This window comes from Mastomys coucha, unplaced genomic scaffold (genome assembly GCF_008632895.1).
Source record: "Mastomys coucha isolate ucsf_1 unplaced genomic scaffold, UCSF_Mcou_1 pScaffold21, whole genome shotgun sequence".
NCBI classification, from domain to species: Eukaryota; Metazoa; Chordata; class Mammalia; order Rodentia; family Muridae; genus Mastomys; species Mastomys coucha.
Genome location: NW_022196904.1, coordinates 156877398 through 156904189, shown reverse-complemented (window position 1 = coordinate 156904189; position 26792 = coordinate 156877398). Strand labels below are relative to the sequence as shown.

Here is a 26792-nt window from a genome sequence, read left to right as displayed (position 1 = left end):
AGAGAGAGAGAGAGAGAGAGAGAGGAGAGAGAGAGAGAGTGTTAAAGGTGGCTGGTCTTTCCGCAGTTTTCAATTAGGTTCCAACAAAGAGGCACCCTCCCATTTCTATTGCCAGCCTTCTCATGGCCCCTCCTGCACTTCTTTAGAATAAAAGCCAATCATATTTACAGTACATTTGCTTAACCGAGAGGAAAGTGAGATCGCACAAGCCTAGACTTATGGTTCACTGAGAAGTAACACCAAAAAAAAAACAAAAAACAAAAAAACAAAAAAACAAAAACCCGCCACTCCACCCACTTTGGAAGACTTTCCACCCCTCCTCCCCTTTATGTAGAGAATGTTAATGGGACTCCTCTCAAGTGATTCACCTGAGGGGTGATCCCTAAGTGGGACTCCACCCCCTACTCTTCAACTCCAGAAAACTCAAGATCCAGGAGGGGAAATGGGCAGCCCGTCAACTTTCTATTATTTCTCTCAGCTACTACTGGGCAATAGTCATTGGTGGAGGAGTGGTTCAGCACTAATAACTCTAAAGAAGTAAAAGATAGTAAGCAGAGGGGTTTTTTAAAACGGAAAAAGACAAACTGAATTATGTTTCCCATTAAAACATGAGATTTTGGTCTATGAACATGAAAATTGCATTAGGACACTGACATTAGATATGAAGGATACACAAATAATATGAGCTCAACATATTTTTTTTTTGCAACCTTAGAAGCCACAGTAGATACAAACTTTAAGCAAAAGGGTCTCTGACCCTCTTAACCTTAGCAGAGTCTAGATCCACCCCCAGAACTCCCTTCAAGCCTGGTGTGAATGTAATTAAGGGGAAGCTGCTGCGGTAATTTCTCTCCTCATTAACTTCCTGATTGGTTTCGGCCTCAGGATTCTGCCGGGCAGTAGTTTGTCACCAATTCCAAATGGCCAATCGTTAATACTAATGTTTGTGTAACTAACTGCCAGCATCTGCCACGGCTTCTTGTACGACAATAATGGTGAAAGGGTACATTAGTGCTCCTGTGTTAATTCAGCTTGTGTTCATCAATAGGGAAATCTATGATGTAATTAGCAAAATGCACTGGGAACCGAGTGCTGAAGTCATTTGTAGAGAACTAAATCATAGTGGAAGCTGAACCGGGTCCTGATGTGTTTGCCATCAATACTTATTATGTTTGGAATTTAATAAGGTATATTACCATGCTGAAAAGAGACCCTTTACAAGAGAACACTATGTACGCTTATTATGGGTTTGGGACTGTTTGGTGCCACTAGTGGCGCAACATAGAAATAACAAAACTGAGATCAAGAAGTGGACCCTTAACCATGCTGCCCAGCCACATTAGTCTCCAAAGCTCCAGTGTGACACTCCAGCGTCTAACAAGGGGAAAGGCCATCTGGAAATTCAGTGTATAAATCTGAAGAGCAATTTAGAGTAAAGGGATTTGTTTCATTTTCCTTAAATAAAAAGATGTGAGTTTGTGAACTTAAAATTTTTCATTAAATGATATTTTATAGGTGTTCAAAGAGCAGGTGTGCAACTATATAAACGCAGCAAAAGCAATAACATATGTATGAATACACACCACCACCACCACTACAACGGGGGCCAGAAAAGCCTTTACATTATTGCAGAACACAATGGCTTCTTACTAAATTTGCATTGTTCCATGAGTTTCAACTTCTCTGCAAGTCCTATTTATATGCCCCTCATCAAACATACACGCAGAGGTGCGGTCTAAGCATGATAGACTTTTGCTCAGAAATCGTCTTAGCACACAATCTCAAGAGCAGACTGGAGTCTATCTGTTTACCTGCACATTCTCACACCATCAACAAACCAAGGAGTTTTCCATCTCCAGGCCAAGGGGAAGCGAGTCAGTATTTATTGACTGTGCCGCCGCCCCACAGGCCACATACTATAGTGAGATGTTTTGTCTCCAAGCCCTTTGCTAAGAGAACTGATCTCCCATGGTGAACAGAGGACCCCCCAACCCCAAGTCTCTGGCATGCTCTTCCCCCTGCATCTGTATAGCCTTGATTATCCAAGGTGGAAACTAGCTATTCAACCTCCCCCCAGCCCTTGTCTGAGATTAAGGGACCAAACTATCTGTCCTTCTCAGACTGACGCAGGGGCTTATGGGAAAAAGCAAGCCCCTTCCAGTGAACTGTCTTTGGCCTTCAGTGAGAAGCTGAAAGAGATGCCCTCATCCCTTCTCATTCAGCTAATTTAGCACTAAGGGAAGAATGGGGGTGTTGCAAACAAGAAGAATTTGGGAACATCCCCTTTTGCTCCCCGTTGCTCTCTATTTCCACGGAATTGGGACCACAAATGTGTGAGGCTCCAGGCATATGGAACCACAATCCAGGGAGGCAAATGAATGAACTTACTCTGTTTGGGAAAAACATCTTTATAAAAAAGTGTTCCTCCATTCCAAATTTACAGCCATGTCATTTTTACATCTGTTAGTACTGATTCGTACTGTCTTTGAATAAAAGATTATTGAAGTTAGTGTCACAATCTGTTTGACTCATTTTAGGTGGCACCTTATGAAAGTCCCAAGTGCCTACAAAGGCTCGGTGACCAATGCTCCAAGTCTATTGTATTACTATCCCTAACAATTATCCTTTCAGGTGCTCCATCCACTTAAACAAACGTCATTTAACCTTTCTGGAGGCAAGAGTAGTAACTGGGGTTGTAAATGACTTAGTACCCATTAGACATTCAAACAAAAAACTGGACAGGACTTCTTTTTTTTTTTTTTTTTCCCCTTTTTAAGTTGGCTCTCCTGGACCCTGTAGAGGACTAATTTCAACTCAAAAGGCTTGCCTGTTGTCATTTGTAAGCATACTGCTAACGCCTGGTAGCCTCTGCTCTGAGAGGCCAACAAACAGCACTGCCATTCCGAGAAATTGGTTCAATCTTTCTGGACAGCAGCCTGGTGACATGTGATCAGAGCCGTAAAACTGTTCGTCCCCTCTGACCTGGTAATTCTTCTCTGGGGAATAACCCCAAAGAAAGAGTAATTGGGCCAGAGATGCTCAACTCACATCGTCTTCTCTGATGATGTTATAGCTTCACTCTTGTGCTTGGGGGAGAGGGCAGAGGCAGAGAGATAGGAAGGGGCAGGAAGCATTAGGAACAAAAGTCAATTAAAGGTTCTACTTCCCGGGAGCCCTGGTTCCTCCAGAAATAGAAGAAATGAATTAGAGCAGAGACTGCAAAGGGAAAAAGAAAAAGAACCCTGACCATCTCATCTGTCCTGGCATAGTAAGAGTTCCTAAGCCAAGGAGGCGGGGCCCTGTTTGAACCAGCCGGTCTTGGGGTCTAGGACCTGCTTCCTCTCAAGCCACCAATTAAGCTTATGGCCCCGAAGGGCTGAAAACAAACTCATCTTACACGGTTCTTACCAACATGGAGAAAACAATTCCAATGGTTTTGATGACCCTAAACAAAGTAGTCTTTTTGAGAAATGATAGGTACTGCAAAAAAAACAAGTAAACAAGAAAAAAAAAACCTAAAACTAATAAAGCAAACCCACTCAATCTTTTCCCTCCATCTTTTGACATTGCAAAGACTTTTAACTTGAATGATCTGTCGTAATGAAGTTGATGGGCTGGGACAAATAATTCCCTTTCTGTGATGTAAGGAAACACAGAATACTGATGCTTGAAGGGGGAAAAGTTATTTTTTTCCTGTGTATGTTAAATTCTATCGAAGCCTCACTAAGAAACCCTTGGAAAATAAAATGCGAACGGCTTGTTCCCTGGGGCTATGGGCGCTTTACCTGGGTACCACTGCCAAGGGGTACTAAAGCGTTGGCCTCTTGCAGGTTTGTAGGCTTAAAGGAATCTGATGGAAAACTGTGAAAATGTCCTCAACAACGAATTCCTCTGCTTCCCGATAACCAAAGTGTTTGGAAATAAAATCACGTCCAATCAATACCACTTAGCAGATATTTAATGTTTCACAAAGGAACGTTCTTCCAGAGTGGAACTGCCGCCCTTCTCACTAACAGTGAAAATAATTAGGATTATCTCAGCTGCCGGAGCTTGGCAGGATCAGTTTGTACTTTCAAACAGCATTAATTCCTGGCACTAAGAACAAGGGATGAAAGGTAAAGACCTGAATGGAGGGCTTTCTTCCACCTGATCTATCAGGATTAGCTCATTCTTCCCCAGTCCATGCCTGCACTCTAGTTAAGAGGAAGGCTCAGCTGTAACTGATGTAATTAGAAACCACAAGCTGAGAAAAAAATAGCCCATTATTAATCTCCCCATTTACTAGAAATTTACTAAAAAAAAAGTAATAATCTTTGAAACAATTAAGTGTGTTTCCCCCCTAAGTGGAATTAAAGGCTAGGGACAAGGGCTAGAAGGACTATATTGGATAACTCGTTCCTTAAAACCACATTTTAACTTGTCAGTTCTAAAATCTGGGGCCAGCTTTGTGAGGGGCCAGCTCTGTGTCTAGTGTGTTGACACAGAAAAAGGACTGAATCCCCAGCTTGGTGCATATCCTCCTCATCCTCCTCACGTGACTATGCCAACCCTCTCAAGCACTGGGAAATAAGGGTTAAAACTGAGAGAGCTGACACCAAAGAACACCTGTCTATGTAACAGTGACCAGATTTCTTTCCTTGTAAGATTTCACAATTACTTGAATATTCATACACAATTCACAAAATGATAGGATGTTTTTAATTCTCTAAAAACCAAACCAAACCAAAAACCCCACAGGCCTATCAAATGTCCTTCTGCTCCATACCGGAAGAGAGCACTGTTCCGGGAGTCTACATTTCTATTCTATACTGACAACCCACCCTGCTTAGCTGGGACTGGCTCCTTAGCGGTCATCTTGTTCCATGTTGTCCCCATTAGCGTTAACTGTCACCTTACTAGAACCTAGAATCACCTAGAAGACAGGCCTCTGAGCACACCTGTGAGGGATTGTCTGGGTTGGGCTAGTCTCTGGGCATGCCTGTGGGAGATTATTTTGGTTCTATTAATTGAGGTGGGAAGCCCCGCCCACTGTAGGTGGCTGCACTTCCTTCTGGGATCCTGAGCTGTGTAAGAGAGCTGCAGATGGGAATACAACTGGCTGGCTTGAGTTGCTCCTTCGGTGACTTCCCCCAGGATGTAACCTGAACTGTGAGCCAAAATAAGCCTGTCCCCTCCGAAACTGCTTTAGAAGAATCCTTTCTGGTTTCAACATAAAACACACACACACACACACACACACACGCACGCACGCACGCACGCACGCACGCACGCACGCACGCACGCACGCACGCGCGCGCGCGCACACACACACACACACACACACACACACACACACACACACACACACGCCGCGCGCGGCTGCGGGAGGGGAAGAGTGGCTGTGAGACAACTCCACAGGTCAAGGAGCTTCCGGTCCACACAGCTGCTGTCCTCTGAACTTCACACGTGCATCACATCATGGCACTGCCCCCTCCAACACACATACATTGCACACAGACATAATATGTATTTTTTTATTCTTATTTAAAAAGGGGAAATAGAGATAGGTTGTCTGAGCATTCTATTCTGCCTGGGTCCCAGGAAGGACCACAGCACAGCATCGTGGGTCACCACGATGAACTTCAGAGTCAAAGCCTGTGAATAAACAGATTGTTTCAACACTGCAGCTCTGCCTTGATCAAGGCATTTCTCAGCTGCCTGCACCACACCACCAACCGGGCATGACCCAAGAAGCGCTTTCTGACTCAGTTTCTTCAATGGTGAAAGGAATGCAAGACAGGCAAGCCTCAGTGTCCAAAGGCTGCCTGTGCAGATCCAACCAACCTGATTAAATAACAATGCAAGAGTCAGCAGGGCCGTAGTGGCACACACCTTTAATACCAGCACTTGGGAGGCAGAGGCAGGCGGATTTCTGAGTTCGAGGCCAGCCTGGTCTACAGAGTGAGTTCCAGGACAGCCAGGGCTACACAGAAAAATCCTGTCTCGAAAACAAACCAAGAAACAAAAAAACAATGCCAGAGTCAAAAACACTTGTCTGTTCTGAACACTCACCACCCCCTTACTTATACCCTAAACAAAAACATGTACTTAAATGGTACAGATTAGGTATTGTAAGTTCTGTTTGTTTGTTCGTTTGTTTGAGACAAGTTTCTCTGTGTAGCCCTGACTATCCTAGAAGGCATATTCAGTAAGTCACGCTGGCCTCAAACTCAGCAATCCTCCTGAGTGCTGGGATTAAAGGTGTACTCCACCACTGTCAAGCTCAGATTAAGTATTATGAGTGACCAAGACGACTTAAAGCATATGGAGCATTCATTTATAGTGTAAGCAACTAGGATACCACTTTATTCGTGTTTTTTTTAAAACTGTCTGAGACATAGCAGCTTCACACAGCTCATGTGGCTCTCAGTCAGATGACCCCGAGCTCCCACGGGTCAGGAGTGGAACCCCACTTTAATGGGACAGACCTGAACATCTGACTTCATAACCTACAACCAGACCCTGAGAACATAAAGAGACTTCTATAGCCATTCACCTGACAGTGTTGATCTGAGGGTCAAGGAGACAGAATCTCCCCAATGAAGTTTAGGGTCTTAAAGCTGTGATAGTTAATTACTCCTCTCTTCAGACAAGACAGACATCTTCTCCACAGAACTTGGAATCCAAGGCTAAGGCGGAACGGAGAAAATGAATGGATTCTTATTCAGCAGTGGTTTGGAAAGAAAAGTAAGTCTCACCAACACCGCAGCTCAAATGTCCCCCAAACTTCGGGGGCAAGGCTGTTTCATGTGTAATGTTCAGAGAAAGGTGGCTCTGATTTTCCTCACCTCTCTTCAACAGAACAGAAAGACGGAGCGTCACCATGAATTCCAAACTGAAACCCGAGCCTACTATTTGTGCTTTTTACAGCATTGTGTGTGGGACTTCAATTACACATAACAGTTTCTGAAGCTGGGCCAACCTACAGGAAGACTCAAGCAGTCAGGGCAGAGAGGCACGGCAAGAGCTCATTGCAGAACTAGAAGGGCAATTTCCAAGGAAAGCCTGGGGTTACTAAACTGAGATGATCTGAGAAAACAGCGTAGTCTAACAACGGACCCATGTGTAAGGAGGACGGTGTGTGGACATAACACAACCATGAAACACTGCAACTTCACGCACTGGCAAGAAGAGCCTCAAATCTAACACCACTTTTAAAGAAAGCGCAAATGTTTGTTTTTTTTTAATTTATATTGTATTTACAGTGGCACTGAGTGTCTATGCAAGGCCTGGAGAGTGGGCTCTTAACATGGGTGGCAGGGCTGTGGGTGGCAGGGGTGAGTGGCAATTCTTGCAAACTCTGTAATACAAAAAACAGGATCTTGTCTATGCCGTTGCATTTGAAAACAGTTAGACCCATGACTGTCACATCAATTATGGTCACCCTGAGCAAAGGGGGAAGCTCTGTGGGCCACCTGCCTAACATGCTGGTGCATGCCTTTAGCACCTGAGAGGCAGAGGCAGGTGGATCTCCATGAATCAGTCCACCTAGTTTTCATGGTGAATTCTAAGCTAGCCAGGGCTATTGAGGAGGGGAGGGGAGGAGGTTAGGGTTGGAGGAATTGTCTGTCACATGTGAAAGCAATAAGCCCTAAGCAGGTTTATCCCATCTGCCATTCTGAGAGAGAGGTTATTGGCTAAAAAGCTCTGTTCTCAGACCATCCACAGTGAATGAGCTCACAACTACTCATTAACTCCAGCTCCAGGGGATCCAATTCCCTCTTCTGCATACAACCACACATGCATTCACACACACACACACATACACACACACACACATAAATAAATAAAATCTTTTTAAAAAGTTAAGTTAGCTCTGACGAGATCTTTTACAGTAGGAGAAAAATTTAGTGTAGAATTTCAAAAGAAAAGAATCGTGTGAGTCCAATGCTAAAGGGCGGGGCCTGGTGGAAATCCCAACTTTACTGGGCAGTTGGTTAAGCCTGTAACAGAGGACTTCCAGAAGCATCAACAGCACCCAGAGGACCAGGGGACAATGGCTTGGGCCTTGTCTTCTAATTCAGAGCCCTAAATGATCTTGGCTTCTGCTTTAATCCAGGCTGGCCCATGGTCAGTCAGCTTTTTACCGTGGGAGTACATCATCTTTGAAAACACTCTAACTCAGGGGTTCTCCACCTTCTGATACTCCTGACCCTTTAATACCTCACTCATGTTATGGTGACTGACCTCCAACCATTAAATTATTTCTGTTGCTACTTCACAACTGCAATTTTGCTACTGCTGCTAACTGTGGTGTAACTCTCCATATGCAGGATATTCTTAGTGACCCCTGTAAGTCATTTGACCCACCAAGGTAGTTGTGACCCACAGATTGAGAATGGCTGCTCTTACTGAACTTTTAAGACCAGAAGTCTGAACAATGTGGATTCTAATTCTAAGGTGTATTTTGTGTAAAACTATTTCAACAACTTTGTAACTGGCTAGAAGGGAACACTCAGGAGCCATTTCTCAAGCAGCACACGCATAGTATTTAGAGCTCATAGTTTAAAAATGAATATTCTGGTCCAAGTGACACCCTAGTCTCAGGGCAGAGGACCACAGGAGGCGGAGAGTTGTATCTTCATTGTCAGGACATTCCTTCTCCAAAAAGACCATCTGGCAGATATACTGAAGGAAGCAAACTGCACCAGGGTTGACTGGCACACCCATGCAGAGTGCCCCTCTGTCTTTTTACAGCAGCAGTACTTGAACTCGTAGACTGATAATGAGCAGTGTTTCTATCCAGTTCAGGAGGAGGACACAAACAAGTCTAAAAACAGCATAACCGGCTGACACCAGGAAGGGAAATCCAGGCGTTTCTAGACAGGAAGATATACAGCTCACCTAAGCTGCATATGACTTTACACGCTCGACATGACACTGATGCCGTGGATGACCTCAGTGGTGCGTGTACAAGAGGCAGGCACGTTGCTTTAGAAAGTCTTCACATAGAAACCAAAGAAGCACAGCACAGACTACACTTTCCCAGAGGAGTTTTTAAAAGTATTTTTATGCTGGTGTGAGGCTCTAATCTCATCTATGACATTTTGTTCTGTTAAAATGTTTCCTGACCAATTTAACCCCCAAGAGGGACTTCAAACCTAAACAGGTTTAATCAGTGGCCAGCACAGGCATCGTAAGAACAGCATTCTGCCTCCCTTCTCTCGTTGTCTCTGATGTTTATAACTGTTTTAGGAGAGGCCTGAACACGCTCAGGCTCTTACGCAAGAATTCCAGTGTGTGTTCAAGGATGACTGGGGGCTTTGGGGTGGCTCAGTCCTTGCCCGGTGTCCCAGAGTCCCCTGGATTCCATCAGCAGCCCTTGGTAACAAAAAGCTTACTTTTCCTCTCTATCTGAAGGGAGGAAATCATAGTCTTTCCTTGGAGGGCTTCTCAGGGCACAACAGGAAAGTGCCTGGGCAAGAGGTCCCCAGAGCCGCTAGTGCTGGGCCAACAGAACAGAGATTTAGCCACGGTGGGACACTTTATCATTTTACATTTCCTTCCGTGGGTAAACAAACTGCTTTCTCTCTAGGGATTTGGTTTCCTGCACTGTTTGTGTTTTACTTTTTTTTTTTAATTGGGGGTAAAACAGACATAATGCTCTTCACCATTTAGGTGTACAGCTCAGAGGCAGAAGGCGCACTCGTATTGTGTCCAGCACCATCTACCTCTGGAACATTTTAACCTAAAACGAAACTCTATACTCATTAAGCAATAATGGCTCACCCTCTCCTCCCAAGTCATCTCCATCTCCATGCCATTTTCTGGTTCCTGGGATTCTAGCTACTCCATGCACCCACGCAAATGGAATCGTGTGATATCTGTCAGGGCTTATTTCACTTATGACGTCCTCAAGACTCAGCCGTGTTAGAGCATGCGTCCCAACGACCTTCCTATTAAAGGGTGAGCCATGTCCCACTGCTTAGTGCGCAGTGTGTTTTGTTTACACAATCAGCCACCAATGACCATCTGGGTTGTGTCTCCTGTCGGGCTGTTGTGAATGCTGCTGTAACCAGAGCTCAAACAGCTCAAGTCTCTGCCTCCCAACCTTCTGGCCAGAAGTGGAGATGATGCATCATGCAATCACTTACGTAACTTTAAAAGCACTGTCATACAGCTTTACATAGGGCTGCACCATTTTACACTACACGTATATTCCTTGTACAGAACATGGCTTTCACTGTACAACTCACACGCACATGCTTCCAGTATGTCTCAGGTTCACTGCCCCCTCCTTTTTGTTCCTCCTCCCTATTCCTCCTGATTCCCCCATCTCCATATAGCATCTCTTCAACGTCCATGTCCTATTGATGCCTGTGGGTAGTTACGTATTGGGTTCCAGTCTTCTGATATCCCCCCTGTTCCCCACTTCTTCCCACCTTCCCAGCCCCAGCCCCCTCTCCATCCTTTTTACTATCCTCTAATTCTACTGAGGTCACTGTCACTTCATAGTTCCTCCTCAAAGCATGGGCAACTGGAACTGCCTAATGCCTAGAAAAAGATTCCTAGGACCCACCCATGATCTCGTGCTAGTCAAAACTCCATCTCTTCCTTCTCTCCTGGCAGGAGAAGGCCACCCTGTCCTGTCCCCTGTCCTCAGGCCAAAAGGTTATCCAGAAATCCACTGGGCACAGACCTCTTCCACACTGCTGGACTTGTCCCATCATGTCTCAGAAAGCTTTAATAGCATTTCCATGAAGGTCGCTTCATAACTTGACTTCTCAAAGAGAACTACTTCTGCTCCTGAATGATACTACTGCCATCTCAACTGGAATGGATGGGTGGGTTCCAGCTAGTTTATTCCTGTAAGAGAACCTTCCATTTCCCTAACAGCCAATCAAGTCCTTGCTGGTCTTGAGTCTTGTGTTCACTGATACTCCCTGCTGGCTCGGGCTCTCCCTTGTGTTCTCTGCACACCCTACTCCCTCCCATACTAAGTCCTGCTCTCCTGATAGTCATATGACCCCTCCCTTCCCCTCAGCACCGTACCCCATTGGAATGCTGGCCCATCATACCCAACACTTAAGCTAATGGCATTTGGTCACCCTCCCCGGCCTCTTCAGATACATACATTTTTTTTTTCCTTTCTCCATGATAAATGAGGTCCATCAGGAACATCAGACTAGGTTTTATATAGATTACTTCTATTACGGATTGACTGATTAAAGCTGTGAGCAATTTGAAAAATGAGCCTGAATCAATAGACAGACACACCTAGCATTGTGTCCAACGATGAAGCAAACACACATTTTTACAAAAAAACCGTTTGTTTAAAATGGCAGTGTGTCAACCCAGAAAAATCAGTCCACACACATGACAAAGACGTTTATCTCGCCAAACCTCTAAAGGCCTGGAGAGTTAAGTTTCTAGTCTTACTCTGAGAATATTCAGCTGGCACTTGGTCACTGTATAATTAATTTCACCCTTAATGCTACTGTTAGAAATTATTTAAATGCCCAGGCACTGACTACACTCACACACACACACACACACACACACACACACACACACACACACTGCTTCCTGGTCCACACACTAAGGAGAGCAGGCATATTGACACTTGGTTCATCTTCAGTGAAGACTATAACTTAATCTGTAATTCATAAACAAGAGTGAGGTCCAGCACTCTGGAAGGCTACTGCCTGCCCCCAGAGCAAAAGGTAGAGAACAAGTACTTAACCCAGAGAACAAGTACTTAGCAAGGAGAGCAAGTACTTAAGGAGCAGTCGCCTCAGCCCTCTCAAGGCCGAGTCAGTCTTCTGTGCATCCTGGAAAGTGCTAGCTCATCTCCTAAGACAGTGATTTACAGAAGGAAATGCTGCAAGCTTCCTGGTAACCAGAAAGGCCAAACGGTACAACTGCCAGGTTTACACACTGGTTCTGACGGCAGGCACCATAGCTCATAAAAGGTTTTAATTAATTAATTATTAATTAATTAATTACATGTAAGTTCACTGCTGCTGTCCTCAGACACACCAGAAGAGGACATCAGATCTCATTATGGATGGTTGTGAGCCACCATGTGGTTGCTGGGATTTGAACTCAGGACCTTCGGAAGAGCAGTCAGTGCTCTTATCCGCTAAGCCATCTCACCAGCCCTATACAGGGTTTTTGTTGTTGTTGTTTTGTTTTGTTGGCCACGTCTGAGATGTTGGACAGAGTGCTCCATTAGGGAGCATAATGTTCTGCCACACAGAATAGACTGAGTTCCTCTCTGTTTTCTTTTCTTTTTCTTTTTTTTTTTTTTGTCGAGACATGGTTTCTCCGTGTAGCCTTTGCTGTCCTGGAACTCACTCTGTAGACCAGGCTGTCCTCTCCTCTCTGTTTTCTAACCTGCCTCCAGAAGAAGCAAAAAACTCCCCCTAAGCCGGGTGGTGGTGGCGCATGCCTTTAATCCCAGCACTTTGGGAGGCAGAGGCAGGTGGATTTCTGAGTTCAAGGCCAGCCTGGTCTACAGAGTGAGTTCCAGGACAGTCACGCTAGACAGAAATTCTGCCTTAAAGAAACAAAGACAACAACAACAACAACAAATGTACAAACTGGTCACTTTAATTCAGTATTTCCTGAGATTCTGTCCTGGGGCTAGCACTACTCTAGGTAAGAAAGAAATACCAGTGAGTAAAATGTCTCTGCTCATAAAGAAATGCCTATGACCAGACACACTTGGGGCTAAAAGCCAGTCTGGTGACTTAGTGATGACATGTCCCCTAAGAATCCAGGACAGCTCTGAGCAACTCCTCATCCCTAACACAAACAACAGTGTTAAAAAGGCTATTGTAATTAAAGAGGTATGTGACACGCCTGTTCACTCAAAACAGGCATTCCCCTAACGGCCTGGGTTCTTGGTGGTTCTTCTAAGAGGGCAGAGTATCAGAAAGTGTTCCAGACACATGACCCCAGATGCAGGCCGGGAACAAGATGAAACGTGTTGTCTTGGCTTTATCTCTCTCTCTCTCATCTCAGTGCCCTGTGTTTGGATCTCAGCTGTCCCCAGTTTCTTGGTCCTTTCTCAAGATCTCCCCCTCCCCCTTCAGTCTGCTCTAGAAAGTCTTCTATTCTGAAAAGTACTTGACGCTGAGCTTTTTAAAGAAAAACATCCGGCTAAACTAACTCATCCAAGGCACAAGCTGCTTGAGGCTCATTTTCTTGTTAACATGTTACAGAGGGACTTTCTAGACACACAGAGATGTCCACTTCATGGCAGGGTAAACTTCTAAAGTGTTCTCTGCAGAACACACTGCTCTCAATGCACACATCGTTACCTTACATTTTTCCTACATAAGGGTTGAGTTTTGAAGCCAGTCTCACTATGTACCCTTGGCTGGTCTGGAACTCATGATATCAATCTAGATGGCCTCAAAATGACAGCAATCCTCCTGCCTCTGCCTCCCAAGCGCTGGGATTAAAGGTGTATACCACCACCACCCTGCTGTCTGCTGACACTTTCTAGTAGAGTTCGTAGCCCATGCTCAGTATGTCTACATGCTGGAACAGTGTGAGCTGGCTCATGTGACGTCTATGAGCTCATTCCAGCTGACACATGACAATCAGATTCCCCTCACTCTACCTTACAGGAGCTGCTTGGTTGGCCACACAGTAGTGGGCTAGTATTTAAGGAGAAGACAGATCATTTTATGTTTCTGCTTACAGGGAACTCTCCTGCTGTCCAGTCCTGTAATGAGGGTTTGGGGTTCTAATTAGGTATTTGCTGGAGAAATGAAGACAATGAATACAACTATTTCCACTCTGAAACAGTACTAGTTATAACACTGATGCAGATAAAATTTAGAAGGAAAAGCCACAGATTATCAGTAGGAACTAACTAAGGTACTTGGTAGTTAAGGGGAGAATATTTTAACGTTAAATTTATTTATTTAAAATAATTATTTCTGACTGTGAAGAGGAAATCTGACTGCCAAAGATTTGAGACAAAGTAGACCAGTATAAGCAAAACCAACATATATACCTAAATAAAACCACCTTTAAATAAAATAAAGGTGTAAATTTAAATATTTAAGTCTTGACTTTATGTAAATACACATTTATTTTTAAAAGCACTTGGAACCTTTTATGCCAAAACAAATAACCAAATAACAAAGAATAAAGAATTATTATTATTTTAATAATAAAAAAAGCAATATTCATTAAGACGGTAAGCAAAGGAACCAGCCGGCTGCTTCAGTCACCATGCTCCTCCATGGAAGTGCCTCACTGGAACTGTGGGAGTGAACCAGTTCTTTAATGAGCATAGTTGGAAAGCACCAGGGCCCTGTAACAGGAGCCTTGGGAAGGCTGGACCCCAGCGAGCAGGAGCAGCGAGTGCTGACTTAGGTAAGCAGGCTTGCAGATGAGGTGCAGCCCACATTATTTATTAGCATAATTATCAGACATAATGGCTCCTAGTATGTTCTGGGCATTGTGCTTTAAATGTCTCTCATCTTTACCAAAACCTTTCCAGGAGGTGGTGATTAATAGTCTCCTTTGATGGGTTTAAAAAGCTGAGACTCAGAGAAGGTGATCCACAAGCCCAAGGACACACTCCTGCTGAGTGTCAGAACGAATCTGGACAGTCTACAAGAAGCCATGGCACCCTGACGCACCTTCACTGGTTTTACTAACACCTGCCTCAGTTCAAAAAGCCGGGGGCCTGAGCACCTGTCCGGGTGGCCACAGCACAGCTGAAAAAGCAGCTCTGAGTGGAGCTGTGTGTTTCCTTCCCAAAAATCAAACCAGGGAGCCAGCTACACAAGGTTCCAAGATGGTAAGCTTTCCAGAAATCAATTTCCAAAAGACCTCAGTACCACCTGATCCAGCAAACGCTATGTCTTGAAATCAAATCTAGAGAAATCAGGTTCCATGAAGAATCCTCACAGTCACGTTCATGTTCCCTGATGCATGACTCACAATGGCTATTACCATGGAAGCAACTTAATGTCCCTTGACAGAGAGGTAGAAAAGGCCTGCTGTCTGTCTGCATATCATTCAGCTTTCAAAAAAGGGGACTCTTGCTATTAGCTAATGATAACACGGGAGAACCTGGAGCTCATGTCAACCAAAATAAGCCAGGCCAAGTGCTGCCAATCCCAGGCTCATGGGGCATCCAAATGAACCCAACACACAAAAACAGAGATAGGCAGACAGGTTCAGAGGGTACCAAGTTTCACTTATGCATGTGAGCAAGTCCTAGAGATATGTCATACAGCACTCACAGTTAACTGTCATGTCAAGGAGCAAGAAAGACAGTAAACATAAATAATATAAAAGATCCTGAAGGATGGGTCTGTCCCGTAACCATGGCAATGGTCTCCAAACACATCAAGTTTGAGGTCAGCCTGGTCTACAAAGCAAGTCCAAGACAGCTAGGACTCTGTTACATAGAGAAACCCTGCCTTAAAAACAAACAATGCCAGGCAGTGGTGGCGCAAGCATTTAATCCCAGCACTTGGGAGGCAGAGGCAGGCAGATTTCTGAATTCAAGGCCAGCCTGGTCTACAGAGTGAGTTCCAGGACAGCCAGGGCTACACAGAGAAACCCTGCCTTGAAAAAAAATCAAAACCAAACTAAACCAACCAAACAAAAGAGCTCCCGGATTCGTGGTTCTTTTGGTAGAAGGGGGGGGAGGGTAAAACTAACCGACCTCCCTTTTCAGACCCCACCTTTCTACAATGTAAAAAGCTTTGGCCCCTTTTATGTAACTGTTTCCTTTAAGGTTGAAACATTCCATCCTGCAGGGAAGGTCCTTAAACACAAGGGTAGATTACTCAAAATAGCTTCAGGAAGTTACTGAAACTGACCAGATTCACCAGGCCCCTCCCTGCCAGAGGAAGCAAATAAAAGCGAAAGTCCCTCTCCCAAGAGCCAAGCTGCTTGGGAGAAGCAGAAACCAGGCCTGAAAAGGGTGTTGACCAGAGCCACTTGGAAAGGACACTCTCCAGCCTGCTGAGTCGCCTGCAGGCTGTGTGGTGTGCTCCAAGTTTCCTAGTTGTTGTGAGCTATCACCCATGCTGGGGTGGGCCTTGGTGATGTAGCTGTCTTTAGGCCATTTCTGCTTCTGTAACTAACCCTTCACCCATACTCCTGTTAGTACCTCCAATAAAACTCATTGGTTCAGCAGGGCAGTGATGGCACACGCTTTTGATCCCAGCACTTGGGAGGCAGAGGCAGGTGGATTTCTGAGTTCAAGGCCAGCCTGGTCTACAGAGTGAGTTCCAGGACAGCCAAGGCTATACAGAGAAACAGTGTCTTGAAAAAACAAAAACAAACAAAAAACAAACAAACAAAAAAAACCTCATTGGTTCACCAAGTTGGGCTCTGGTGCTCTCTTTACTTTGGTCTGTCCTGTATTCCCTGTCTGGAGTGGGTAGACATGTATATCTATCATCTCCGTGGGAAAAATTCTGTCATACAGCAAGCAGCTCCCTTCAACAGACTCCTCTGAAAAGAGGAAACCACACCAGGCAGAACGGAGGGAGGAGTTAGCCAACAGGCAGGGGCTAGTTAGGCTCCCGGCAGGACTCTCCCCATAGGTTCTGCACCTCACTGGAGTTCCCAAAGCACCCAGAGAGGCCTGCTGGGCAGGCCTGGCTGCACAGAGCCAAGCAGGTATGTTTACAGGGTAGGTAAGTAATTACCCAACTCCACCTTCTGTGACCTGCCGTGATGCCAGGGTGGAGACAATGAAAAATGAACCAATTCACCCCAGCAGGCTTCAGCACCCCCGGTCAGCAGTATCGACTCCTGATACATCTAACAGAAACGTTTACTGCCTGGCAGGTCCACCGTGGGGATGAATCTATCAATCAATGAAGCTAACACAGAGTTCCAACTCAGGCTGCAACTTTAAAAACCTGAACTGACAGGAAATGGTTAACAACAGGAATACACTCTTGGATTCAGGCCATGTCTCTAAGAAATATATTGACCCCCTGTGATGCCTTCTTTAGGTCTCACAGTCTCCAGAGCTATAAAGAGGAGAGGCTGAGGTCAGTAATCTGATCTTCTTTCTCTTCTAGAACTTAGATTCCTCCATGTGCTGGTTTCTAGGGTCCCCATTTCTGCTCAGCCCCAGTGGTTTAAGCACCTGTTCAAAGTCAGGATTAATTGAGTACAAAGGAACAGCTGGGTAATTTAGCATAAGTGATTGCTTCTGAAGCAAGAAATTAAGACCTTTCCATTCCTAACAGATATTACCGTTTCCTATGGTCCACAGCGGGCTGAGCTCTTTCCAGCCACTTGGAATTGGCTGCTAAACGGGATGAGGCTCAATTCATCCTTCTCTGGGTTGGAGTAGAAAACTTGGTACCAGTGTCAGAATGACAGCTTCAGCCACACGATGATGTGATCTCAGCAGCAGCAGCCTGGACATGATTGGCTCTCTAGGACCTTGATGCTTTAGTCTGAGTCTAGTCCTTGCAAGAACATCAATGGCTACCCTTTTGTGAGATTCTGGTCCTCAGGCCCTCAGGCTTGCATGGTGAACATGGTCTAGTTATCCACTGCCCACCGCTGGGTGGCACCCTCCTCACCACACCCGACAGACAGAAATGAAAGGCCCTACTCTACTCTTCATCCAGACAGAAACTGTAGATGTTGGGAAACCCGCCATTGCTGGGAGCATGCTACAAATGCAAGCTGGGTCTCGAGGTTCCTTTCACAGCACTTAATACGGTCTGGGAGGCAGGCATTCTCTGCACTGCCCCCTTTTTCCTACCTCCACACAAAACACCAGCACATCTGGACATGAGCAAGTTTCAGCATTTGTTGGCAACATCAGACAGACATACCATTGTAGGACCTAAGAAGGTAGACCCCCAAATGAGGACATTAAGCAATAAATAATCTTTCATCTAAACTGCCTCAACCATTTATTTAGTAATTAGTATTACCAGTTTAAAAAAAACAAAAGAGAACAAAAACAAAGGAAACCTACTTATACTAGCAAAAAGGGATCCACTTAAGAGTGGGGAAACCATATGCTTCCTACGACACCGCTTACGTTAAAAATCCAAGACTGAATTTCTGCAGAAAGACAAGTCTGGGTGCAGCTTCACCGCAGAAAGCCTGGGATGGGCTACGTCACTAACTCAGTTTCAGTAAAGGGGACAGAGGGATCCCGAGCCACTGCTCCACAAGACTAGAGCTGGCAGCAACGACCGCAGGGAGCTAGAGAACAAGCAGAAGCAAAAACTAAAAAAATACAGCAAAATCAAAACTCTGTACACTTCAGGAAAAAAATAAAACCACGCATTCAGAAGTGTGTTTCTAAAAGCCAGCTTCTAAGAATAGATTAGAAACATTTAATTCTATTTATTTATTTACCTGTGTGTACCTGGACCATGTCTTATGCATGAAGGTCAGAGGACAACTTATAATCAGCTCACTCCACGTTCATTCCAGGGGTCACTCTTAGGCTCTCAGGCTTGGTGGCAAGTGCCTTCGCCCACTGAGCCATGACCAGCCCAAGAATTACATTAGAGAGTATTCTCTTTAAAAATTAAACTTGATTTTTAAAGTGCTTTTTAAAGGTTTTTCTTTTTAAACTAGGTATTCAGGTTATATGTATTTTGCCCACATGTATGTATGTGCACCACATGCTTGTTTCATGCCTGAGGAGGTCAGGAAAGGGCAACAGATCCTCTGAAAATGGAGTAATGGATGACTGTGAACTAGGAACTTAACTCCAGCCCTCTGCAAGAGCAACAAGTGCTTTTAATTCCTCAGGTGTCCCTCCTGTTCCTAAAAGGTCCTTTTTTAAATAAGTTTAAATTATGAAAGCTATGTAGGAAGTTTTACCTTGAGGTGAAATTGTTGGTGCAAACCATCCTGACACAAGTCACTAACCTACCACTCAGCTGTATTAAGATCACCCTAAACCTTCAAGTTATGAAAACCGCTACACCGAAAAAGTTCTAACTCAAATCTGAAGAGAGGTTGTTTGAATACAAACAACACAGACCCAGACAATTCCTTAATAGTTGCCCCTCGAGGATGCATGTTTTAGGTGACAATTTCAGTTTACTAGGCCAGCCTGTGAGCCTAGAAAGTGGTCACACACCTTGCAACACAAGAGACCTGCAACCTGCATCGAAACACAAGGCGTAAATGTGTGCTCAGAACTCCATGGACCAGGCGGTGTGTTCCAGGATGTGTCGTCTAGTATCCTAAGCGCCTGAGAGTGTGGCAGAGCACAGAAACTGGCAAAGAGGAATTCAGAATAAAAAGGATTTCCAAAACCAAGAATTAGGCTTGCATACCAAAGAGTGGGGGGTTTATGAAAGGGTAATTTGAGGTTAGAGGCAAGATTCTAGCCTCAGAACATGACGCCCACCCAAGGAACTGAATATCAGAAATTCCATCATTAAACATTCAATTCTTCAGAATAAATGCTGGTCCCCTGTTAAAATGCAAATAATCAAGAAGAGCAAGACACAAAATCAATGTTACTTTACCACGTTATTTATCAAATTGTTTTCTCTCAAAGGGGGGGGCAGAAAAGGAGTCCAGCTACTAGAAATCAGAAAAGGTGTGTGTGTGTGTGTGTGTGTGTGTGTGTGTGTGTGTGTGTAAACATGCCTGCATGCATGCAAATGTGTATCAAGTGAGAAGTCTGAACAGAAAACTCACATTAGGGAGTTTAATCCCACTAATCACCCAGTTTCTTTTCCTGGAATCACTCTTGATCGGAGCACTGTCAACCGTAATCTTTTGAAGAACTTGGCAGCTCAAACTTGGTCAGGGAGCTTAAGGATCATAGATTTTACAGCCAGTGAAAGTAACTAAAATGAGCCCGGCACCAAGAGAAGCCCCTCTGCATGCAAGAGTCTACTTAACCAACAGAGACGAAAGAAAAGGCACACTACCAGCTCCAACCTGTACCAGGAAAACCAAGGCGGGGTGTGTGTGTGTGTGTGTGTGTGTGTGTGTAATCACCCGAGGTCATGAGGCCACCGACTGCCAGGTCTAAGGAGACCCCAGATCAGTGCTCCTCATCAGTACGGAACCCTCCCTCCCACAAAGAACATGAAGTAATAAGCTGGTCACAACTCAGTGCTTATGTCTACGAGACATCCACAGTCCCCAAAAGTCACCAATGCCTTTAGATTCATCCTTTCCTTGATAAAAATGTGTATTTTGGCATATGTATTTTTTATTAGATATTTTCTTTACTTACATGTCATACGATATCTCCTTTGCCAGTTTCCCCTCCAAAAACAAAAAACAACAAGAACAAACCCCTGTTCCCTCCTCCCTCCCCCTGCTCGCCACCCCAGGCATATGTATTTTTAAGTAAAAAATATAAATACATATATAAGTGGGGGTTTTTTGTGTGTGTATGTGTATTTAAAAAAAAAAAAAAGGTAGCCAGGCATGGTGGCATATGCTTTTAATTCCAGCATTTAGGAGGCAGAGACAGATGTTTTGTCACACAATTCCAATGTCCACATTTCCCCCAATTTTCTTTCCTTTCTTTCTTTCTTTCTTTCTTTTTCTTTCTTTCTTTCTTTCTTTCTTTCTTTCTTTCTTTTTGGTTTGTTTGTTTTGTTTTTGCTTTTTAAGACATGGTTTCTCTGTGTAACCCTGGCTGTCCTGGAACTTTCTCTGTAGACCAGGTTGGTCTTGAACTCAGAGATCCACCTGCTTCCCAAGTGCTGGAACTAAAAATATGTGCCATCACTGCCCAGGACTACACTGTCGTGAAATCTCTGCTTCCCAATTTCTCATTGTGGCAAATTGCAGATAAAATGTACTATCCTCACTGTTCTTAAAGGTGTGGGATCCACGTCTTTTTTCCTATGTCACCACCACCTCCTAGCTCCTGAATCCTTTCATCTTTCCATTCTGAAAGGACAGTCATCACCAAGTAAGGAACTCTCCACTCTCTTCTGTCCTCGTTCCTGGGGACCATTTTACTTTCATTGTCTGTGGTCTCTGACTAAAGACTATGTCTAACTGGAATCAAGCGGTATTTGTCTTTTGTGATTAGCTTTTTCACTTAGCATAATGCCTTGAGGCTTCTCCATGCTATGGTGTATCAGCAGTCCTTCCTTTAAGTGACTTGAATAAGTCACTATTCATATGTAACTTGTTTTATTTATTTCTTTGTTTGTGGATTGACCTTTGGGTTATTTCCCACTTCAAGTTAAAAAAAAAATTCTTTTTGTTTTATGTATATGGGTGTTTTGCCTGTGTGGATGTCTATATACCACATACATATAATTCCCAAGGAAGCCAGAAGAGGACATCAAGTCCCCTGGGACTGAAGTTACAGATACTGTGAGTCTCTGTATGAGTGTTAGGAGTTAAACATGGGTCCTCTAGAAGAATAGTGGGTGCTCTTAACTGATGTGGCATCTTCCAGCCACTCCAGTCTTTGTGAACAATGCTGCTATGCGCGTGCGTTTGCAGCTATTTCTTTAACTTGCTGCTTTTAATCCCCTTTAGCTCATGCCCTGATTGTTTATTTGTTTGTTTTGTCAATTGATACAAGTCTAGACACGCCTGGAAAGAATCTTGAGAAAATTGAGAAAATGTTTCCGTAAGATTGTCCTGTGGCAAATCTGTAGGAGAGAGAGAGAGAGGGAGAGAGAGAGAGAGAGAGAGAGAGAGAGAGAGAAAGAGAGAGAAAGAGAGGGGATGAGGGTGTGTGTGTGAGAGAGAGTTATGGTGTCACCTGGGCAGATGGGTCCTGAGATGTATAAGAAAGCAGGCTGATGTTTCACTGGGATTGCTGGGTAGGGGGTTCATTTACATTTTCCTATTAGTGATACTGAGTGTCTTTTCTTGAGTCCACCATCCATTTGCATGTCTACCTTGGGGAAATACCTCTTCAAATCCTTTGCCCATTTCTAAACCCGTTTGTTTTGTTGTGGAGTGTTAGCAGTTAGTTCTGGGAAAAAGTCTGCAAGTGTTTCTCCACTTTTCAGGACGGCCATTTGACAATACCCTTTTTCTTTTTTTTTTTTTTTCTGAGACAGGGTTTCTCTGTGTAGCCCTGGCTGTCCTGGAACTCACTCTGTAGACCAGGCTGGCCTGGAACTCAGAAATCCGCCTGCCTCTGCCTCCCAAGTGCTGGGACTAAAGTCGTGTGCCACCACTGCCGGGCTGACAGTATCTTTTGATGTGCAAATTTAATTTTTTTTTCATGAAATTAAATCTTACGCCAATATATCTTTGTGTTAAACACAAAAGTTCACTGTCAAATTCTACATCACGAAACACTAACTTACATTTTCTTCTATGATTTCTGTAACTGTGCCCCACACTTTGTCTGGGATCCATCCTGAGTTAAACTTCTGTATGGTGGTAGGTAAAGGGCCAAACCCGGTGTCAGGTTTTCTCAGAGCCACTTCCTCAACATTCTCCTTTGCAGGTTCCCAGCATTCTTGCCAAAATATATTCTGTCTGTCTGCCTGTCTGTCTGTATGTCTGTCTGCACATGCAAGGGTAGGAGTTATTTTGGGGTTTTCTATTGTTTTCCAATTTGGTTTCTAAGTCTGTATTTTAGGCCCGCATACTGTTCCTTCTTGTAGATATTAACAGGGATTATAAGAGAGACACTAATATAGCAGAGCAAGCCTTGGAAAAAATGTGGAAGACAAGGGTCCAGCTCACAGAAAGACAGAGACCCAAAAGAAAAGAAAGCCATGAGTGAGCTCTTATGGAGCATTAAATGTGAACTGCAATTTCACACCAGAGTCGCCATATCCGACTCTGTCTTGCCTTTAAGGATAAGATGATTGGTCAGCCAAATCTGTAAAAGGAATGCAGTTATTCCCAGAGTTCTCTAACTACACCAGGCAGCATCCACCGTCCCCAAGACTGTGACTGCAGCCAAGCAATCCGGAGAGAAACACTTTTCCAAAACTGGGCTTCTTATTCGGATCTAGTGGCCCTCAGAAGTACAAGGTTCAAAAGTACAAAAGCGCACTGGGCAGGCACACAGTTAAATAATGGATTTCAGACAGGCTGACATCTAGGCATAGTGTGATTATAGCTGCGTCTCTAGCCTTGAAAATTACTTTTGTATAACTTCAAGGGACCAATTTCTGTAGTTCACTATACAGAATTCACTCTTTGCCTTAACAGTAGCAATATACTGTTAACAGGATTTAAAAACCAAACCAAACCAAACCAAACCAAACCATTTGCCTCCATTCACTGGAGACAAGCTTTTGGTTTGATAAACAAAACAAGTGGCTTATAGTCAAAAGCTCACTTGAATGGATAAAACAGTCCTGGTTTACTCCAATAGGTCCGGAGAGGGTGTCGTTTATTATGGATCAGTTAATGCTGTGGCAACGGCTTTTCCAAACTGGACATTGATCCATGAAGATGCACACTCAGGACTCTCTGCAGCATAAACCTCACAGCCTCGGGCAAGTGCTGATAGAAATGTTGTACAAGGCATGTCAACAGTGGTATGCGGAAGGCGCAATTAGAGCAGTATTTAACCTAATCTATTGCTCATCAGAAAATACTTAGCGTAGAATCAGACACGAGGCTGACAAGGAGCGGAGCACAGGCCACTTAACTGTCCCCTCCGGCGATCACTCTCTCAGCCCCAGAGTGTGGCAAATTAAAACAACTGCGCATTGACTTTTTGCTTCTGTAAACATTACAGGGTGATTGACGATGGAGATCTCAGGCTGCAGACAGACAGGCTTTAACACCGCCCCCTCTTTGCTTATCTGCTCTACTTCTTCGGTGGCACTCCCGTGGGACAGGGAGGAAAGCAGGCTCTGTTACTAGAGCTCACATAGAGAGGCAGCACCCTAAAGAGGACTCTTAGAATGGGCATCTACACAAATCACTATCTGTCACTTTCAAACAGAAAAATACACTTCCTATTGGAAAATTTGAAAACCAGTATTTTACTAGTCTATCTATCCTGAAGGGAAGGACTCCTTCCTCTTGTCATCTGTCTCCTTTACCTCAAAACTGTAAGCAGTAGGAAAAAGAAACACAGCTGGGTAGCTGGTGGGGACCAGCAGACAAAGGAACCAAGACACTTAACAGGGGTGCTTCTCTTGCGGTCACAGATAGAGGAGCAGGAATTCGTTGATCTTGCTCTAACCCAGGCTGTCTTCACCTCTGGTTTAGAGACTGTTCACTGAGGGGAAGGATAGCCCTATCCCCTGGGCTGGAAACACTGGGAATCCGCCCAGTACAGAACGGAGGTAGGCAGTTACCTAGACACCGTCAGGCAGTACTAACTCAAAGTGGATCAAATACCTGCTGTAAACAGAAGTGCCAAGACCAGACAACTCTTAAAGAATAGAGAACATTTCCTGCGACTGGACTGTGCAACTCTCAGAGGTGGGATCAAAAGCACAGGCAACAGATGAAATGTAAAAACCTTCTTTACATCAAGACACAAACAACCCAGTGGAGCAGCAACCCACGGAACAGGAGAACACACGTCAATCATGTATCAGATAGTGATGAATGCCACTTTCCCAACCTTGGCTTTAATGGCAGCAATGCCTGCCAAGTCCCCAAGGCTAATGTGCTGCCCCAAGGCTACAAGGCAAGTTTTCCACCCAGGGCAAGCACTCATTCTTGGACCGAGATCAACCACATTTTACTTTAGGCACCTTCCATCTATTTAAAGAAGAAAAAAAGTGTGTGTCACAGGTGCGGACAGGGGATCAGTCGGTGTTTTTCAGCACCCACTCAAGGCGTCTGTCAGTAACACCTGCTCAGCCGACCGGCTATTTGAATAAGGACTGCTGTGCCCACAAAAGTTAGACTTTTAAATGGTATTTGTTTAACGTATGGTACTTGTGTTCACGCCTTTGTCTCTGCTTTAAACTCTCGAGTTATTCTTTCTGTCAGTATGAAAGTTTAATGGGACCCTCTGTGACGACAGAAAAATTCTACCGCTCCTCAATATCATCTCAAGGAAAAAGTGTGGCTACTGAGTGAGCAGCTGAAATGCGGCTAGTGGGATAGAGAAACTGGATTTTTAATTAAAAGCTTGGAGCCCTGTGTGGCTGGGCAGCTACTGTCCTAGATGTAGCAGGTCAAGGAGGAGAAGCTGAAGGGGGGGGCGGCAGGGGGAGGGAGGGGTGGGGGTGGGGGCTCCATACTGGAGTCTCTGGTTGAAAGGAGTAGCTGAGAGAAAAGTCAGACCAACAGCCACAGTTCACCATACTCTGCTTGGCTGCCATAACAAACTACCCAAGACTGGATTGTACGTGTGCCCATGCACACACACCACACAATCACATCATACACTCACACACACACACACATATGCATACACACCCCTCCCACACAATTACATCATACACACATATACCACACAACCATATCATACACACACACACACACACACACGATACATACCACACATACATATCACACACACAGTTCTGGAGGCTTCAAGGTGAAGATCACGGTGCGGACATCTAACAAGGGCCTCTCATGTTATGCTGTCCTGTGGCAGAGACAGAGGAGCAATTGCACCAGACTATCAGAGAATGCAGAAAGGTTCCTTCTTCTGTCTGACACCCACTCCAGAAGCAGCTAACCCTCTCTCAGGATGAGAGTCCTAATCCATTCTTGACTGGATTAAGAAGCGGCCTAACAGTGGGATGAAGTGGCGACTTGAGTTTTCTAGAGGCATTGGTCTGCAGCATGCCCCACTCCTGGTTGCTACCAGTTTTCTCCTCAGCAGAGAGCCCACCTCTACGACAGGATCAATAACTGTTATTCTTCCTACCTAGAGTTTACGGAAAGATATGAGCACCCAGTTTCTGACACAGACCTGCTGGAATCCTTGGACTATCCGGAGAAGTAACTGTGGCAGGAGCCTTTTTCATTCCGATGAGGTGACTCTTGGTGGCCTCTCACCCTCGGGGTAGCGACCCATCACCAGAAAGTGCAAGCCCCTATTGCAAGCTTGGGACTTAGAGGCCTGGAGGTGAAATGTTCCCAACAACACTGTGTCCAGTACCAGCTCTTTGATTCAGCACTTCTGCATAGAATCCTTTCTAGAAAAGCCAATACCAGACAGGAGCAGTTTGTTTGGAAAATGCTGCCTAACTGTGCAGAAGCCTCAAATTTGTGGTCCACCAGATAGAAATGTACCTGAATACTCGACTCGACGGCTGGAGTATGAAATGTTTGGGGGATTGAGCCCTTAGCCTACGGGATCTGGGCGACTCCTGATAGTTAACTCATGACAGCAATATACTAGACTGCAGTACATCCCACTGGTGTCAGAAGAAAGAAAATGTCTCTAACAACTCTTTAAGATTGGTGTTAGGAGCCGGGCCGTGGTGGCGCACGCCTTTAATCCCAGCACTTGGGAGGCAGAGGCAGGTGGATTTCTGAGTTCGAGGCCACCTGGTCTACAGAGTGAGTTCCAGAGCAGCCAGGCTACACAGAGAAACGCTGTCTTGAAAAACAAAACAAAACAAAAAAAGATCGGTGTTAGGATTAGACAAAACCAGCTACGCTGCAGAGCAGAAGAGATCACCCATGTTTGTCTGCTCTGAAACTTCAGACAAGTGTAGTCCATGAACACCAGCCATGAGCTTGTAATGAAGCCTCCGTCCTGGCTCACAACTCCTAGAAGCAATGCACTTTCACATTGACATTCTGAAGAAGAGACGCCTGGATTCCTAACACACTTGCCAGGAAAATGAGCAATGTGCAGCAGTACACCACAGGTAAGCTGTCCAGAGCAGGGGAGCAGAGCAGAATTTCTTTTCTGATTCAGGTATTTAAGAAAAAAAAAAAAAAAA

At 44.6% G+C, this 26792-nt stretch overlaps 1 protein-coding gene across 2 annotated transcripts in view; it reads right to left on the bottom strand.

The window, feature by feature from the left end:
- Dmrt1 (doublesex and mab-3 related transcription factor 1) overlaps positions 1–26792 on the bottom strand; it is a 104432-nt gene that overhangs the window by 1370 nt on the left and 76270 nt on the right. The gene's annotated exons all lie outside the window — the stretch shown is intronic.